The sequence below is a fragment of the Callithrix jacchus genome, chromosome 13 (assembly GCF_049354715.1).
Source record: "Callithrix jacchus isolate 240 chromosome 13, calJac240_pri, whole genome shotgun sequence".
Taxonomy (NCBI): domain Eukaryota; kingdom Metazoa; phylum Chordata; class Mammalia; order Primates; family Cebidae; genus Callithrix; species Callithrix jacchus.
Genome location: NC_133514.1, coordinates 8574760 through 8591218, shown reverse-complemented (window position 1 = coordinate 8591218; position 16459 = coordinate 8574760).

Genomic DNA, 16459 nt, shown 5'->3' with positions numbered 1-16459 from the left:
TTAGAGTAAACATTTTTACTCTAAAAAACCATTCTTAACACATTTTTTAGAGCACACATTCAGATAATTTCAGTAAATGGAAATTATAGATGATAACATAGGATAAAACTCTTTAGAGTAAGAGTAATTAGAGAAGTCACCTGCATTATAAGCGGGGAATGAAAAAGTTTTAAAATATTTTTATCAACTTCCTTGTCACTTTTATGGCATTTAGCATCATTACGGATAGAAAACATATTAAAATTCATAAATAACGTTAAGTAGTCTTTGAAATATATTTAATGGGCCTCTATATAATAGAAGTATACTACATGAACACACAAATGATTTAAGTTTCTATTTTGATAGAAACATCAAAAATAAGCCATTTCAATTATATTTCTATAATGTTCTCATTTAAAAAAATAAAAAAGTTTAGAAGAATATAATGTGCTCCAGAAATCATTTCAGTATTGTCAGCAGTCAGAATTTATGAATCAGGTGATTTTTTTATTTTAATATGTATTTAGCCTGAAGGAAAGTTATGGCTAAGTCTTCTTGACCTAGTTGAATTTTACCACATTCAGTGTTACCCAGAAATCATTTTGTTCTAACCCAGGCAAAACCGCTCAACTTTATATAAAAGAAAAATAATATGAACAACCAAAAAAATAGGAGTAAAATATGTATCTTCAGATTCATTAATCTCTTAACAGGATCCTAAAAGAAAATTATGATACTAAGAATCTTCGTGCTTTTTCTAAACTAAAACACCTCCATTTAGTCTTTCAAAGATGATACTGAAATAAGATATCACCTTGGGAAGGGACTGCTTGAATGTTTCAAAATATAAAACAATGTAAGAATATAACTGCAAATTAATTACTAATAATAAAAGGTTTCGAACATTTTCTTTAAATTGGAAAGGTCAAGAAAGCTGTATTAGTATTAGTCTCTTATCATTAAACACACACACACACACACACACACACACACACATACACACACAAACACACGGATGGATGAGATCATGTAAATGTGAGGTGGCACATATGAAATCCCCAGGGCAAAACAGCAGATTGGAAATTCAGGAAAGAAATGATGTGTTCTCAAGTCCCAAGAATGGAAACAGGTGAGATTTCTATGTTGCAGTCTAGAGATTGAATTCCTTCTTTTGCAGGAAATGTCAGCCTGCTAAGGACTTCCACTGACGGCTTATCTGTGTTATAAAAGGGAAAACTGCTTTGTTTAAAGTAAACTCCTTTTAAAAGTTAATCACACCTTAAAAAGACCTTTACAGTAACATCTAAACTAGTGCTTGACCAAACAACTGGGCACATGGCCTTGCCTTGTTGTCACAAAAAATTAGCTATCACAGGAGCCTCTTCTCGTAAGTTATGAAAATCAGTAAGGAAGATAGAAACACACTGCATGTCAGTATCCAGTCAGAATATCTCACAGGCTAATAGAAACACACTGCATGTCAGAATATCTCACAGCGTGACAGAAACACACCGCATGTCAGTATACAGTCAGAATATCTCACAGGCTGACAGAAACACACTGCATGTCAGTATCCAGTCAGAATATCTCACAGGCTGACAGAAACACACTGCATGTCAGTATACAGTCAGAATATCTCACAGGCTGATAGAAACACACTGCATGTCAGTATACAGTCAGAATATCTCACAGGCTGATAGAAACACACTGCATGTCAGTAAACAGTCAGAATATCTCACAGGCTGACAGAAACACACTGCATGTCAGTATCCAGTCAGAATATCTTACAGGCTGATAGAAACACACTGCATGTCAGTAAACAGTCAGAATATCTCACAGGCTGACAGAAACACACTGCATGTCAGTATCCAGTCAGAATATCTCACAGGCTGATAGAAACACACTGCATGTCAGCATACAGTCATAATATCTCACAGGCTGATAGCAACACACTGCATGTCAGTAAACAGTCAGAATATCTCACAGGCTCACAGAAACACACTGCATGTCAGTAAACAGTCAGAATATCTCACAGGCTAACAGAAACACACTGCATGTCAGTATCCAGTCAGAATATCTTACAGGCTGATAGAAACACACTGCATGTCAGTAAACAGTCAGAATATCTCACAGGCTGACAGAAACACACTGCATGTCAGTATCCAGTCAGAATATCTCACAGGCTGACAGAAACACACTGCATGTCAGTATACAGTCAGAATATCTCACAGGCTGATAGAAACACACTGCATGTCAGTATCCAGTCAGAATATCTCACAGGCTGACAGAAACACACTGCATGTCAGTATCCAGTCAGAATATCTCACAGGCTGACAGAAACACACTGCATGTCAGTATACAGTCAGAATATCTCACAGGCTGATAGAAACACACTGCATGTCAGTATACAGTCAGAATATCTCACAGGCTGATAGAAACATACTGAATGTTAGTATACAGTCAGAATATTTCACAGGGTGATAGAAACACACTGCATGTCAGTATACAGTCAGAATATCTCACAGGCTGATAGAAACATACTGAATGTTAGTATAGAGTCAGAATATTTCACAGGGTGATAGAAACACACTGCATGTCAGTATACAGTCAGAATATCTCACAGGCTGATAGAAACATACTGCATGTTAGTATACAGTCAGAATATTTCACAGGGTGATAGAAACATACTGCATGTTAGTATACAATCAAAATAGCTCACAGGTTATTAGACTAATAAGATAATTTAGTAGTCACTGAATTATTTAAAAAACTATTGCATTTCCATCCCCTAGAAGCATAAACCATTAGTTTAGCAAGAGATTTACACAGAACTCTCTCAGTTCTCAACAGATAAGCCTGGCACAAAGTCAGTGCAATTACAGAAACTAAAATGAAATATTAACAAGCTTGACAAAAAATCTAGTTTGTATTATGGTTTACAAATGGAATTTTTGGTATGAATTATAACACAGAATTGTGTTACTGTAAATCCTTTATTTTTGATAACGGAAATGCTGCATTAGTCAAGCTTGTTCATTTGTCGCTTTTGTATTTGTAAATGTTATGTGTAGAATGAATTCCTAGAAGAGGGATCATTGTGCTGAAGGATAAATACATTCTTTATCATTATCTTTCTTTTCTTTTCTTTTGAGACAGAGTTTCGCTTGGTCACCCACGCTGGAGTGTAGTGGTGCAATCCTGGCTCACTGAAACCTCTGCTTCCTGGGATCAAGTAATTCTGCTGCCTCAGCCTCCCAAGTAGCTTGAATTATAATCGCCTGCCACCATGTCCAGCTAATTTTTGTATTTTTAGTAGAGATGGGGTTTCACCCTGTTGGCCAGGCTGGTCCCAAACTCCTGATGTCAATTGATCTGCCTGCCTTGGCCTCCAAAGTGCTTGGATTTCAGGCATGAAGCCATAGGGCTCAGCCTGTTTCCATTACTGCTGATGAATTTATTCACATAGCAATGCGAAATCTTGTATTCCCAACACAAATGCAGGAGGAGAGAGCTTATTTCTTTGGACTCTCGATAACAGTGTACATTGTCAAATTTCCAATTTTTGTTAATTCAATAGTTGGAAAGTAGGAGCTCACTGTAGTTTCAAGAGGGATTTCTGTCATTTAGACTATAAGCAAATGTTCATACATTTAAGCAACATTTTCTCTGTAAAATATTTTCTTAGGGATCATTGCCCATATTTTTCCATAATATTTTTCTCTTTCACTTCTTCCTATGTAAAAGATATTAATATACATTAAGAAGATGACACATTTATGTCTAAGCTGGTACATGTGTATCTCTAGTTTGTACTATGTTTTTAGACTTTGCGTATGGTATTTTCGTTAATCCCAGCTTAATTTTTTGTGTATATCATGAAATTATACATTTTTAACACTATCTAGGTTTTTAAACTTCAAAAAGCCTTTGCCACTTTGCCATTATACAAGAATTAACCCACATTAACTTACACTAAATTTTCATTTTTACATTTAAATCTTTGTATGAAATTGGAGTATACATGTTGATTTAGTCTTATTTTTCTATGTCAGATGGGTATCCAATTATATGAAATAAAGTTCCTGCTGATATAAATAAAAGATTTATAAATAAGTGGAGGAAAAGACAACTCTTCCTTACAAAAGAATTATAAATCATATTGTTACAACAACTCCTTATAGGAGGTGGAGTTCAAATCCCCTCCTTTGAATGTGGCTCATACTTGATGACTTAGTTTTAAAGAATGGACTTTAAAACTAAAGTCCATGGCAAGGGAAAACACTGACTTTACAATGGAGAAATTGTAAACCTGACCCAACATGATCAGAAGGCTTTCAGGTCTGAGGTCTTCTGTGCAAAACTCCTGACTCATGAGGAAGGCATCAGGCACACTGAATGGAGAAAAACTCTATAGACATAGCCATATCCCTCCAAATTGTTAAAAAAAAAAAAAAAAAAAAAAAAAAAAGCAAAGAAAAGCAAGAAGAATGACACTATTACAAACCAGGTAAGACTAAGCAGATAGGATGACTCAATGCAATGTGGTAGCCTGAATTGTATCTTGGAATAGAAAGGATAATAGTGGAAAAATTGGTGAAATCTACATGAAGTCTGGAGTTCAGTTAGTAGAAATATACCAGTGTTGACTTATTGGTTTTAATGACTGTACCACAGCAATGTGGGATGATGACACCAACTGACAGGAACAGAAACTGGTGAGGGCTATACAGATGCTCGAACGAAGTCCGCTTTCTCCCTTCCTTTGTTGAGAAAGCACTTTTACCACATTCTAAAATACTGTATTTATTCAAGTTCACTCCTGTACTTTTCAGTATATATGGTTTCATGGCTTCATCTGTGTATTCACGCAGCAGTGCCAAACTGTTTAGGGACTTGGCGATACGTTGTACGATCATAGGAGACAGGAGGAGAGTGACTTTGTTCATTTTTACGTTGCATGCAACTTACTGTTTTCATTTCATGACTTTTAGAATCTACGTGTCTAGTTCCAAGCAATAAAATGATTGTTATTTCTATTTGTAATGGTTTATATTTATCAATGCAACTAAGGAGAATTATCACCATTTAATATAATACTGAGAAACCTATTCAAGGACAGCTACTTGTTTCCATGTGCTTAGGTCTTTCAGGTTTTTATTAACTATATTTCTCTTTAATTTTATTGTTATTTTTCTCCCACTATACATTCCAAAGTGTCACTGTTTGTAAACGTAATTTATATTTATGCATATATATTCACATGTTGATATATGTGTATTCGAATTTACTATCTTTTGTATTCTCAATTATTTCTAGATTGTTGGTTATTTTTGTGTTTTCCAGAATATAGCTATGTCATTAAAAATAATAATAGTTTAATCTATTTCTTCCTAATTATTATGCCTCCGTGTTATTTCTGTTGGATAATACATTTGTTGATGTTTCTATTAGAATTAAAAATCTTCTAGGTACTGGGGCAGTTTATCTATTTGATGGCTTTAGTGTTAGAAATCCACCATTTTACTGCATGTATGTGTGTTCAATTTACGGTAAGTCTTGCTTTCCGTGGTGCATGCATATGCATGTGTGTTTAAGATATTTTATTTTATCTTATTTTTATCAAGAGCATCATCACTTGAAACTTTTCAGTGCCTTTTCAACAACCCATGGAGTTGGTAACTGACTTTTCTCTTCAGCTCTGTGAATAAGAGTGCATCTAGTGTCTTCCGTGCAGCACTTCACACCCCCTCGGCCTCTCCTTGTCTCTGCCACTGCTCCACCGGCCAATCGCAGCAGGTTTCACTGAGCTTTGCACTGGTGGAACTGACGGGGGCGGGCCATGGCCCCATGTAGTGAACTCTCGCTTCCTCCCACGCGGCACTCACAAGAACTGCACTTACACATGTTCAGCCTGCATATGCAGGACTGTTCCCAGCGCAGTCCTCACTGATTAACGGAGCATAGGCGCCAACGTCTGTGCTCCCCACTTTCTTGACAGGCTGGAGGCAAGAGACACACTTAATGAGATTCCACTGGAGGCCCGTGGGGCCAAGTTAAAGGGTTGAATAATATGTCATCTCAAAATATGCTACTTTGGTACAGAGATTATTTTGAAGATAACTGAGAACGAACAGATACACAAAAAGCTGTCTGTCTTCCCTCTGCTTGCCTAAAATAAGCACATAAATTTATAAAGTGTCAGTGCCCTGCCAGGAAGAACAGAAGTTAGTTCTTGGAGACCCCTCTGGGCTCTTAGCCTGGAGATGGCACCAGAGGAATCCGCATAACAGGCTTTCCGAGCAGCCCCCACCTGCCATTTGTTTCCCCATATTCGTGCCTTCCCACAACTTGCCATACTAAAGACTCAATGTCTTTTCACTTTGTCTTACACGTTTCCCAAAAGTGCATTGTTCGTTTGCTAAGATGTTTTATCAACTTAAGTTCTAACTATGCCGTTGAGTTCCTCATCCCTGAGAGTTGTCATGGATAATACGGTGAACATGTTAATACATTTGTTTGTTTTTCTCTCGAGTTTGAAGTAGGAGGTGGGCCTTGACCCCAAAGATGGGGCTTGACACCAGACCAGATTGAGGACTAGCTCAAACAGGGAAGAGTTGAAAGCACCTCTCCATAAGACAGGCTCACCACTGTGCCATGTGTTTACCATTACCGTGGCAACACCCAGAGGTAACTGCCCACTTTGATGGCACTGACCTAACAACCTGGAAGTTACCACCGTGTTTCTAGATATTCCTACATAATCTGCCCCTTCATTTGCATATGATGAAAAGTCAGTATGAATGAGTGTAAAACAGCATCTGAGCTGCCCCTATGGGACACTACCTGTAGGGTAGCCCTGCTGTGCAAGGAGCAGTCCTTCTGATGCTTCTGTGCACTGCTGCTTCAATACGAATTGCTGTCTGACATGATCAACTTGCCCTGGAATTCTTTCCTGGGTGAAGCTGAAAACCCTCCCAGGCTAAGCCCCAATGTGGGGGCTTACCTGCCCTGCATCAATTCCCTCTGAAATTCCGTTGTTTTTAGAAGGTGCATTTTCGTCGAATGCAGTAATTTCAGTAACAGGGTGAGAAGGAAAAAAATAAATAAATAATGCAGTAATACAGCATGTAAACCACATCTTCACCATCATTTTGTTTAAAGATTCTAGCACTTTTATCCTGTGTGTGCTGAAGTAAAAGAAGGTTTCTCTCTAGCAGACACAGATTATTAAAAGGCTGATTCTGTTCCCATATGTTGCATATTTATGAGCATATGTGGGTCATCTCTGTAGCAGTTGTGATATACTGCTTCTTACAGAAATTGTGTAATAAGGTAATGAGTTTGTAATAATGAAACACAGGAATCTTTATTGCTTTCTTAAAGTATAATTTACATATCTGGAGTTCTATGTGAAACTGACTATATCTGAGGAAATACAGTGGAGATTAAAACTGCTAACTTCTCCTCAAAAATGCCTGCCCATGGTTCTTCTGACACTAAAACTAAACATTTATAAACAACAACATCAAAGCAAAAGAAACAAACAAAAAATGAGCAAACAATTATCCAAAAAGCAAAGCAATAAAAAAATAACTTTTCACAAAACTTCAGTGCATTTTAGGTGAATAATTTTAAAAACATATGATTAGATAATGCCCAACTCTCAGCTTATCAATTGGAGGGCCTACTAAAAATATACCTTTTTTAAAGTTTATGCAAATATAGAATAGGGACTTTCCTTCTTGTTCATTATATTCATCTGTGTTTCTGTAACCTCCCTTACTGAAGTAAAACATAAGCAATTATGTCCCCAAATATATTTCTTCAAAGTAAAAACAAGGCCCCAGATTTTTTTAGTGGCTGGAATCAGATACAAAGCAAGACATACTGGGAATTTATCACTGCTCAAAAGATAGGTAGGAGAAACCTAAGGGAAGAAGAGAGATTCCAGAAAACTTCCAGCCAAGTAAGGTTAATGGATGTGGTAAGGAGAGAGGGCACCCAGGCTCTTTCCCACGTGATTATCTGGAAAGGAATTTAGAATAGCTGGCTATTTCTCCTTTGCTTAAGTCAGGCAGTGGGTGTCTGGCCCATTTATGCTAAATTTAAAGCACTAGGTATAGCCAGGGAGGATTAACAAGTAGGTGAGTGCTCCAATTAGCAACTAACTGCCAAAAAGAAAGCTCATTGAATCAAACACACAGAAAACAGGTAACACCTCCCCTAGATCACATTGCTTCCCTTCCCCACTAATGACCAGAGTTAAGTCACAGTATACGAAGCAAGTATTCGAATCCCTCTGGAGGCCGGGCGCGGTGGCTCAAGTCTGTAATCCCAGCACTTTGGGAGGCCGAGGCAGGTGGATCATGAGGTCAAGAGATCAAGACCATCCTGGTCAACAAGATGAAACCCCGTCTCTACTAAAAATGCAAAAATTAGCAGGGCATGGTGGTGCACACCTGTAGTCCCAGCTACGTGGGAGGCTGAGGCAGGACAATTGCTTGAACCAGGAGGTGGAGGCTGTGGTGAGCCGAGATAGTGCCATTGCACCCCAGTCTGGGTAACAACAGTAAAACTCCGTCTCAAAAACAAAACAAAACAAAACAAAACTCTGGAATACTTGGGGAGATCCAAAACATAATTGTATGACTAAAATACATAAGTCCACAAGGCGACTTACACAACAATCTTCACAGTAGCTTTATTCATAATAGAAAAATAGGCCGGGCGCGGTGGCTCAAGCCTGTAATCCCAGCACTTTGGGAGGCCGAGGCGGGTGGATCACGAGGTCAACAGATCGAGACCATCTTGGTCAACATGGTGAAACCCCGTCTCTACTAAAGATACAAAAAATTAGCTGGGCACGGTGGCGCGTGCCTGTAATCCCAGCTACTCAGGAGGCTGAGGCAGGAGAATTGCCTGAACCCAGGGGGCGGAGGTTGCGGTGAGCCGAGATCGTGCCATTGCACTCCAGCCTGGGTGACAAGAGCGAAACTCTGTCTCAAAAAAAATAAAAATAAAAAAGAAAGGCAAATACTGGTAACACTGCAGATGTCCGTCAGTCTGAGAATGCTTGACAAACTGATACAGTCATGCAATAGAAACAACTCAAAACAGCAACAGTAGCAAAGTCACCCTAGAAGAAGCTCAACACATGATGCTAAGCTGAAGTATCCTTCCACGAAAGACTGCCCTCTGCAGGATGTCTCTATATGAGTTTCCAACAGCAAAGCTAATTTGTATGATTTTCCAACAGCAAAGCTAACTTGTGGCAGAAAACTCATCAGAAGAGCAGTTGCTTTTGGAGAGTGATGGTAGATATTCACACAAAAGAGACATGAGGAACCTTTCCGAAGTGACAGTTATGATGTATGTCTTAATAGGGTTTTGGATGGTAGAGGTTTATGTGTTTGCAAACACTTGGCAAATGTACACTTACGATAACAGCATTTGTTTGTATGCATATTTTTACGCAGAAAAAAAGGAACTTTAATAAAATGCATGCTGAAAAATTGAGAGCAGAGTGTACTGATATTTTTAATTTACCTAGAAATGATTAAAAAGGATATGGGAGGCAGCCAGAAGGTATAAATTGTTCTATAGATAAGCACATCGTAGAAAGACTATCGTAAACTGTTACTGGTAAGAGTCTAGGCCAAGGGTGAATTCTCCCATGCATATGAGAAAGAAAGCACTCAGTTTATTATCATGCTTCCAAATACCATAAAAGAAGACTTATTATTGAGGACAGCATAACCTTGTGATCAGAAATTCATAAGGATTAAAAAAAGAAAAGTCCAATCTCTCCTAGAACATAGGTACAAAATCATTATATATAATATTAACAAATCAAAATCATTAATATAAAGTAGAATAATGTATCATAAGTATGGATATCACAATCACACAAAAAAACAAGAGTTAATTATGCAAGTAATAAAATATATAAATAAAATAATGATATACTTAAAAAATTATTATGTAGCTTTAGGGAAATTACAGGAAAATAGAAACTCATACATAAGTATCAAGTTTGTAGTTGGTGTAAATATTTAGAGAGTAATGGGGGAATATTTACCAATAAAGGTTTTAAAATGTGCATGTAATTTATCTTACATATCTAGGGCTTATAATTTATCATGAGGAAAACCAAGTAACTTTTACACATAAAAATAGAATTTCTTAAGCTTCAATCCCTTCAATCTCTTCATTGATTAAAGGAATATCAAACACTATGAAACCATTGTATGGCTTTCAGTTTTAATTTACAATAAAAGGAATAATTACACTCTGTCTTCCAGAGATTTTTAGGATTAAGTTGATTTTCTTGCATTAATGAACTAGAAAAACATGACCTTGAAGAATTGACTTTTGGATTGAAAAAAAATCCATAAAACTTTCAAATGTAATGGTAATGGTAAACTCCTTTTACTAATACTTAATGTTAGATATAGTGAACTCCAAGTTTCTCTTCAAAGAATCAGTATGTCAGTATGTTAAGCTCTCCTATTCTTTAATTCTCCATTTAAAGTTTGACTTCCTGGTTCTCTGTGCCCCCTTGCCCACAGTTTCAGTAAAACCTTTCCCACCAGTTCTCATCAGTAGTTCATATCTGTTCCCCTGGTCACCTGCTTTGACCTGAGTCTCCCCTGGCTACCTGCTCTGACCTGCTCCGTAACAGTCCTCACTAAAATAGTCAGCCCACCATTGTGGCTCACACCCCTGCTCTCTTTAAAATAGCCAGTCAGAATTAGTTTAGACTCTGCAATGCAACCCTAGCCAATCGGGGAATGACACAGCAGTAGGGGCTACCTGTGTCAGGAATAAGAACCTCTTCGCCTCCCTTGTCCAGGTGTGCACTCGCTGTTGCTCCATCTGCAAGGTACACCCTTCTATAGAAATAAATTTCTGTGCTGAGAAAGTTTATATTCGAGTGCTACTTCTTTTGTGGCACCGAAAATTTACATATAACCATTGGTGGCCCATACGGGGACCCATTCCCCTGTGGGGGGGTGGTCTCTGTTTCTTTCTTGTGATGAGGTACACCTTCACTGCCTTGGGGCAGTGGCCTCAGGAATAAGGACTCAGGACCCACCCAGTGTGAGGAATAAACCTGGACTCTCAGCAACACAGAAAGACACCAGCCAGTGACCTGGGGTATAGAATCCTCACATACTGCAACAACCATGCAAATCTGTGCACAGACCAAGGAAGAAAATGCCTGGGAGCCAGGAAGGTATTTCCTTGTTTCTCCTGAGGGATCAAGGTAAGAAAAGCCATGGTGTGGGCTGGGGAGGCGATTCCTTGGCTGGGACATATCAAGGTAAGAGAAGCCACGGGGTGAGTGGTAAAATTTTTCTTGGTTGGGGTCTCTTGGCAGTTAAACAAACAAACAAATGAGGTGAGACATTTCTGGTAAGAGAAACTGAGCTTCACCCCAAAAGGTGAGACATTTTCCAGCAAGGGACATTGAACCTCACCCCAGTGGGTGAGACTTTTCTGGTAAGGGATATCGAGCCTTACCCCAAAAGGTGAGACATTTTTGGTTAAAGACACTGAGACTTACCCCAAAGATGGGAAATACCCCAAGTAAGGATAAAGCTAGCCACAATAATATTCCCCCCTAATAATCCCGTGGGCCTAATGTTAAAATATTAGAAGAATAATGAAAGGACCAAAAACAGGAAAAAGCAGCTGCTGTCCCAGTCCCTTCTCCTATCCCTGCTCCATCCCCTTTCTTAATGTCTCGCCTCTTGGGAATGGTCCCAACAGCCCACTCAGTGCCAGCCTGAGTCCTTCCCTAAAAGGACTTCAGTGCGAGATAGAGCCACATAAAAAGGATATCTAGAACTTCTCACTCCTCTCTCCTTGGGGGAAGAAACAGGCATAATCTGAAGAGCTGCTATGGGAGCCAAGGAAGGTAAACACCACCCATCCTGGTCAAAACCTTCCTACAGCAAATCAAAAATTTCCCACCCAGGACCCCTGGTGGAGCAACAATGCAGGCCAGCGAGAAAATATGCAGGACATTAGGGAATTAATAATAAATGTGATTAAAAATCAGTACTCCAAACTCCAAATCTTAACTGAAACATTTGATATACAGCAAGGGAAAGATAAAGGGTCTGTAAGAGTTTAAACAGATTAAAGGGACAAATAAGGGAATATGCTGGCCTAGGTCTCAAGGACCCTCTTGGGCAGGGAGTGTTAGAGCTTCATTTTGTCACTAACAACCGGCCAGATATTAACAAGAAATTACAAGAGATAGAGAATGAAAGGTAAACCTATAGAAGAGCTTCTAAGAAAAACAGCCCTAAGAGAGAAAGACTGACAGAGGAAATAGAGGGAGAGAGAGAGAGAGAGAGAGAGAGAGAGAAGAGTACTAAAGATAAAAGTAGTAAAGCAATGCGCCTTATTCCTTTAAAAGCCAGAGTACATTTAAAACCTATAGTTGATCATTGGAGGTCTCTTCATGTTGCGCTTCCTAAATCCTGTGGTTCCCAATTTTTATACTATTCCAATCACCAATGGTTTATAGTAGTCAATTTAAAATATTCCTTTTGGGCTTGTCCACTGGTAGAGGACAGCTGGGACCTATTTATCTTTTAGTGGTAAGACCTTCACTCCACTTGAAAATAGTGACACTGATGGACAGTCTTGCCCCAAGGGTTTTTCTGGTCCCAGTATCAGCCTGGGGACCACGTCCTTGTCAAAAGTTGGAGAGGAGGAAAAGCTCAAATTTATTCAGTCAAATATTCAAACAAGTCATTGAACTAGCAAAGGTAAATGAAAAATTGAGCTTGAATGAATTGAAGGCATATTCTTGCCTCTGTCAGAGACTAAACAAGAACTTAGACAATTTTAGTACTTACATTCTGTCGTCTCCATCTATACCAAGTCTATGTACACCTTTGAAGTGGCACACACATTTGGAAAAAAGTTTGGACTGAACGAGTTCTTATTAAAAGATAACTAAAATCCCAAACTTGGAAGGTTTTCAACAACAGTAAAATTTGCTAAAAGTTAACAGTGTAACATGTATTATCCTAACTTCTAATCTTGTGGTTTTAGGAAGTCTAGTCCATAGACATGAAGGATGTTTGCTTTGGAAAAGAACAGTTATTATCTTTGAGAAAACAGAAAAGGAGAATTTATGTAAAAAGAATCTTACATGGTAAAAGTCTTGTCCTAAAATAAGTTATCTGGCTGTTTAAAGAAAGGGAGGTTTACAACAAGTCACGAAGTTGAGTCATGTCAAAGAATGTCATGAAAAATGTTATAAAAGGGAATTTATGCAAGAAATGTGTAATTTAAAACAAACAGTTTATGTACAAGATGTGTAAGGAAATTAAAATATACTTTTGGTGAAAGGATTATGAGGTGGCATAAGAATGTGGATTTTTACCTACATTAAAAAAATTCAAAAATATGTTGTTTTGATGGTTTAAACAAGTTTTAAAACGTTAATTATAAATGAAAATCTGTATGCAAACAAATTGACTAGAGTTAAAGGGGTACCATCCAGTTTTTCTGTGAACTGGACATTAAGATAAAAGCACAACAGTTTATATTTTTTTTCACTAACCTGATCTTTAACAAAAATTATACAGGGTTAAAAAGAGTCAATAAAAATCCTACCATAGGATCAGACATTAACATTGGATAAATATGTCTACAAGGTTTTATTAAAATTGAGCTTAACATTAGTAACACTAATAAAAAGGTAAAATTTAGCTTGTCTCATCTAAAATCATACAAGAAAAATTATCAAATATAAAATGGTGGTTGGTTTCCTTGGGTCAAAAAACTAATAAAAACAGGTGCTAAAGAAAACTCAGAAGGAAAATGAATATTGCTAGATGAGAGAGAAATGTTATCCAAACCCCTTATGAGGAAAATCTGGTTCCAACTGCATCTAGGAACTCACTGGGGCCCAAGCCATGTGTGAGGCAGTCCTGAGAGCTTATGAGTGCATAGGAATCTAAACCCTGGCCAAATGGGTTACAGACATTTGCTGAGTATCTAAGAAAACTAATAAACAAACTATAAAATACTTTCTCCTTAGGTGAAGGAATCCAGGCTTAAGGCCATTCCAAAATATCCAGATTGATTAGACAGAGATGCCTCCAATCGGCCATCTCAAGTATTTATTAGTAATAGATGACTTTACTCATTGGGTAGAAGCTATTTCCTTTTCAAGAACAACTGCTAATAACGTGGTCAAGGCATTAGTTGAAATAGTAAACCCAAGTTTAGATTAATAGAGAACACTGATTCAGATAATAGGAATCATTTCACTGCACATGGTATTAAGAAATTAGTCCAGGTACTAGATATACCACGGAAATTTCATGCTCCCTGGCACTCACCTTCATCAGGAAAAGTAGGAAGGCCTAATACCCTGTTAAAGGTCTGAAGTGCTCCCCAAAAAGACAAAGCCCTGTCCCCTTAGGAGATGCTTTATGGATTACCTTATCTACATTCTACTACTGATCTCCCTACATCTGAAACAAAAAATCAGTTTCTCAGAAATTATATACTTGGTTTATCTTCCACTCTCCCTTCCCTCCCAACTCCCTCCTTAGCACAGGAGCCACCCCAAGAGTTTCCAGCACACCAGTATCAGCCTGGGGACCACTTCCTTGACAAAAGTTGAAGAGGAAAACTCAAACAGGCCTGAGAAGGACCTTACCTAGTGTTCCTAACTACTGAAGCTGCAATCCAGACAGGAGAAAGAGGATGGACCCATCACACCTGAGTCAAGAAAGCACTTCCCCCGCCAGAGTCAGGGGCCTTAGTCTCGGGAAAACTCTACTATACTAAAGCTCAGAAAATTCTCTCTCTCTTTCATCTATTCTATTATTCCTTCTTTCCTCGCTCTATTGCTGCCCATCTAGTTATTAATGTAACCAAGTAAACTGCACCTCAACCTATTACACCTGATGCTTGCCTTGTCATACCCCCTGGAGACTTGCCAAGTCCGAGGCAACTCTCCACTTCAGAAAAGTATCTTTACCTTCCCAACTCTCCTAAGACTTAAAAAAATCTGTTAACTGGAAACAGCTTGAGAAGAGTTTGACAAAGATGCCAGTATAAACTGGAGATCTTGTCCCCCTAGAACAGAGCTTCTTGCCAAAGTTGGTCCAAGAGCAAGGATGGACCACCCCAACTACTACCTGCAGTTTCTTAAAACCATGTATTCATTTTACTTAAGGAGTTACCCCTCCCCATTGTCAGCTAAACCAATGTAATCCAGTACAGATTACCATCTCTGCTCCCCAGAGTTCTTTCCCTTCATTAAGTCATTTCTATGGTATTGGAGCAGAAGTCTCAGGGAAGGACCTCACAGGATCCTGTGAAATGGACACGCTTCATTGCTTCCTCCTGCACCCTCTTCTCCCCGTCCTAAGTTCTCCTCTAACCAAACCTTCCCTCATTATCTACCCAATGAAAAAACCAAAGTAGTTTTTGTAGAGGTTAAACATTTAAAACAAATAACAGCAACTGAAACAAGGTATCAGGACGGAAATGCTTTGCTGGAATGGGTTAGATATTCTGAACTCACACTAAACAAGAGCGAGCTACGCTTGTGTGACACGCAGGCTGGAGACCCAGATTGTCCCCTTTCCACGTGGGTGGTGCTCTCAAACTGTGCATGAGCTGTATGGTAGCTCCATTCCAGAACCCCACAGCCTGGGACGATGAGTCATGCAAGACTCTTTCACTGCTGTTCCCTGAGTTAAAGAGCCTGCAGGTCAGCCCCCAGGCCCATCTGGCCTCCAGCACCCTATGTTAACCTCACCTGGTGCCTTACACAGCAGGGGGAAAGGTTGACATTCCTTGAAGACTTGACAGGGTGCAAGGAAACCAAGCCTTTTCAAGAGCTTACCAATCAGTCTGCCCTTGATGTGTGGTGATAATGCAGGGACTCTGCCAAGTAATCAGATCAGCTAGTCCAATTGGCCATCCCTTTCAACCTAGCAATCCACTAATATGATTTAAGAAAGAAAGAAAAATTGAAAAAAAAAGTTGCCTCACGTGAGTCCTTTTATCTCATGTTTATATAAACACTACTGGAGTTACCAAATAAATTTCAAGCCTAAGATGATTTTAAGTCAATATATTTGTAGGTGACAATTAATAAAAATGTAAATTAAATACATTACATCGATTATGATCAGCAGCAGTTTATTAATTACACAAGGGATGCTGTCAAAGGGACAGCAGAACAACCAAACCAAGACATGTTAAGGAAGTTTGAAAAGAAAGAAACTGGAAAAATGCAAGATGAGGAATTGTTAGAATATAGCAAACAGCAAGTGTCTCTTCAAAGAATCAATATGTCAGTATGTTCAGCTCTTCTAGTCTTTAATTCTCCATTTTAAAGTTTAACTTCCTGGTTCTCTGTGCCCCTTGCCTCTAGTGTTGGTAAACAACTTTCCTGCCAGTTCTGTTCCCTGGGACACCTGCTTTGACC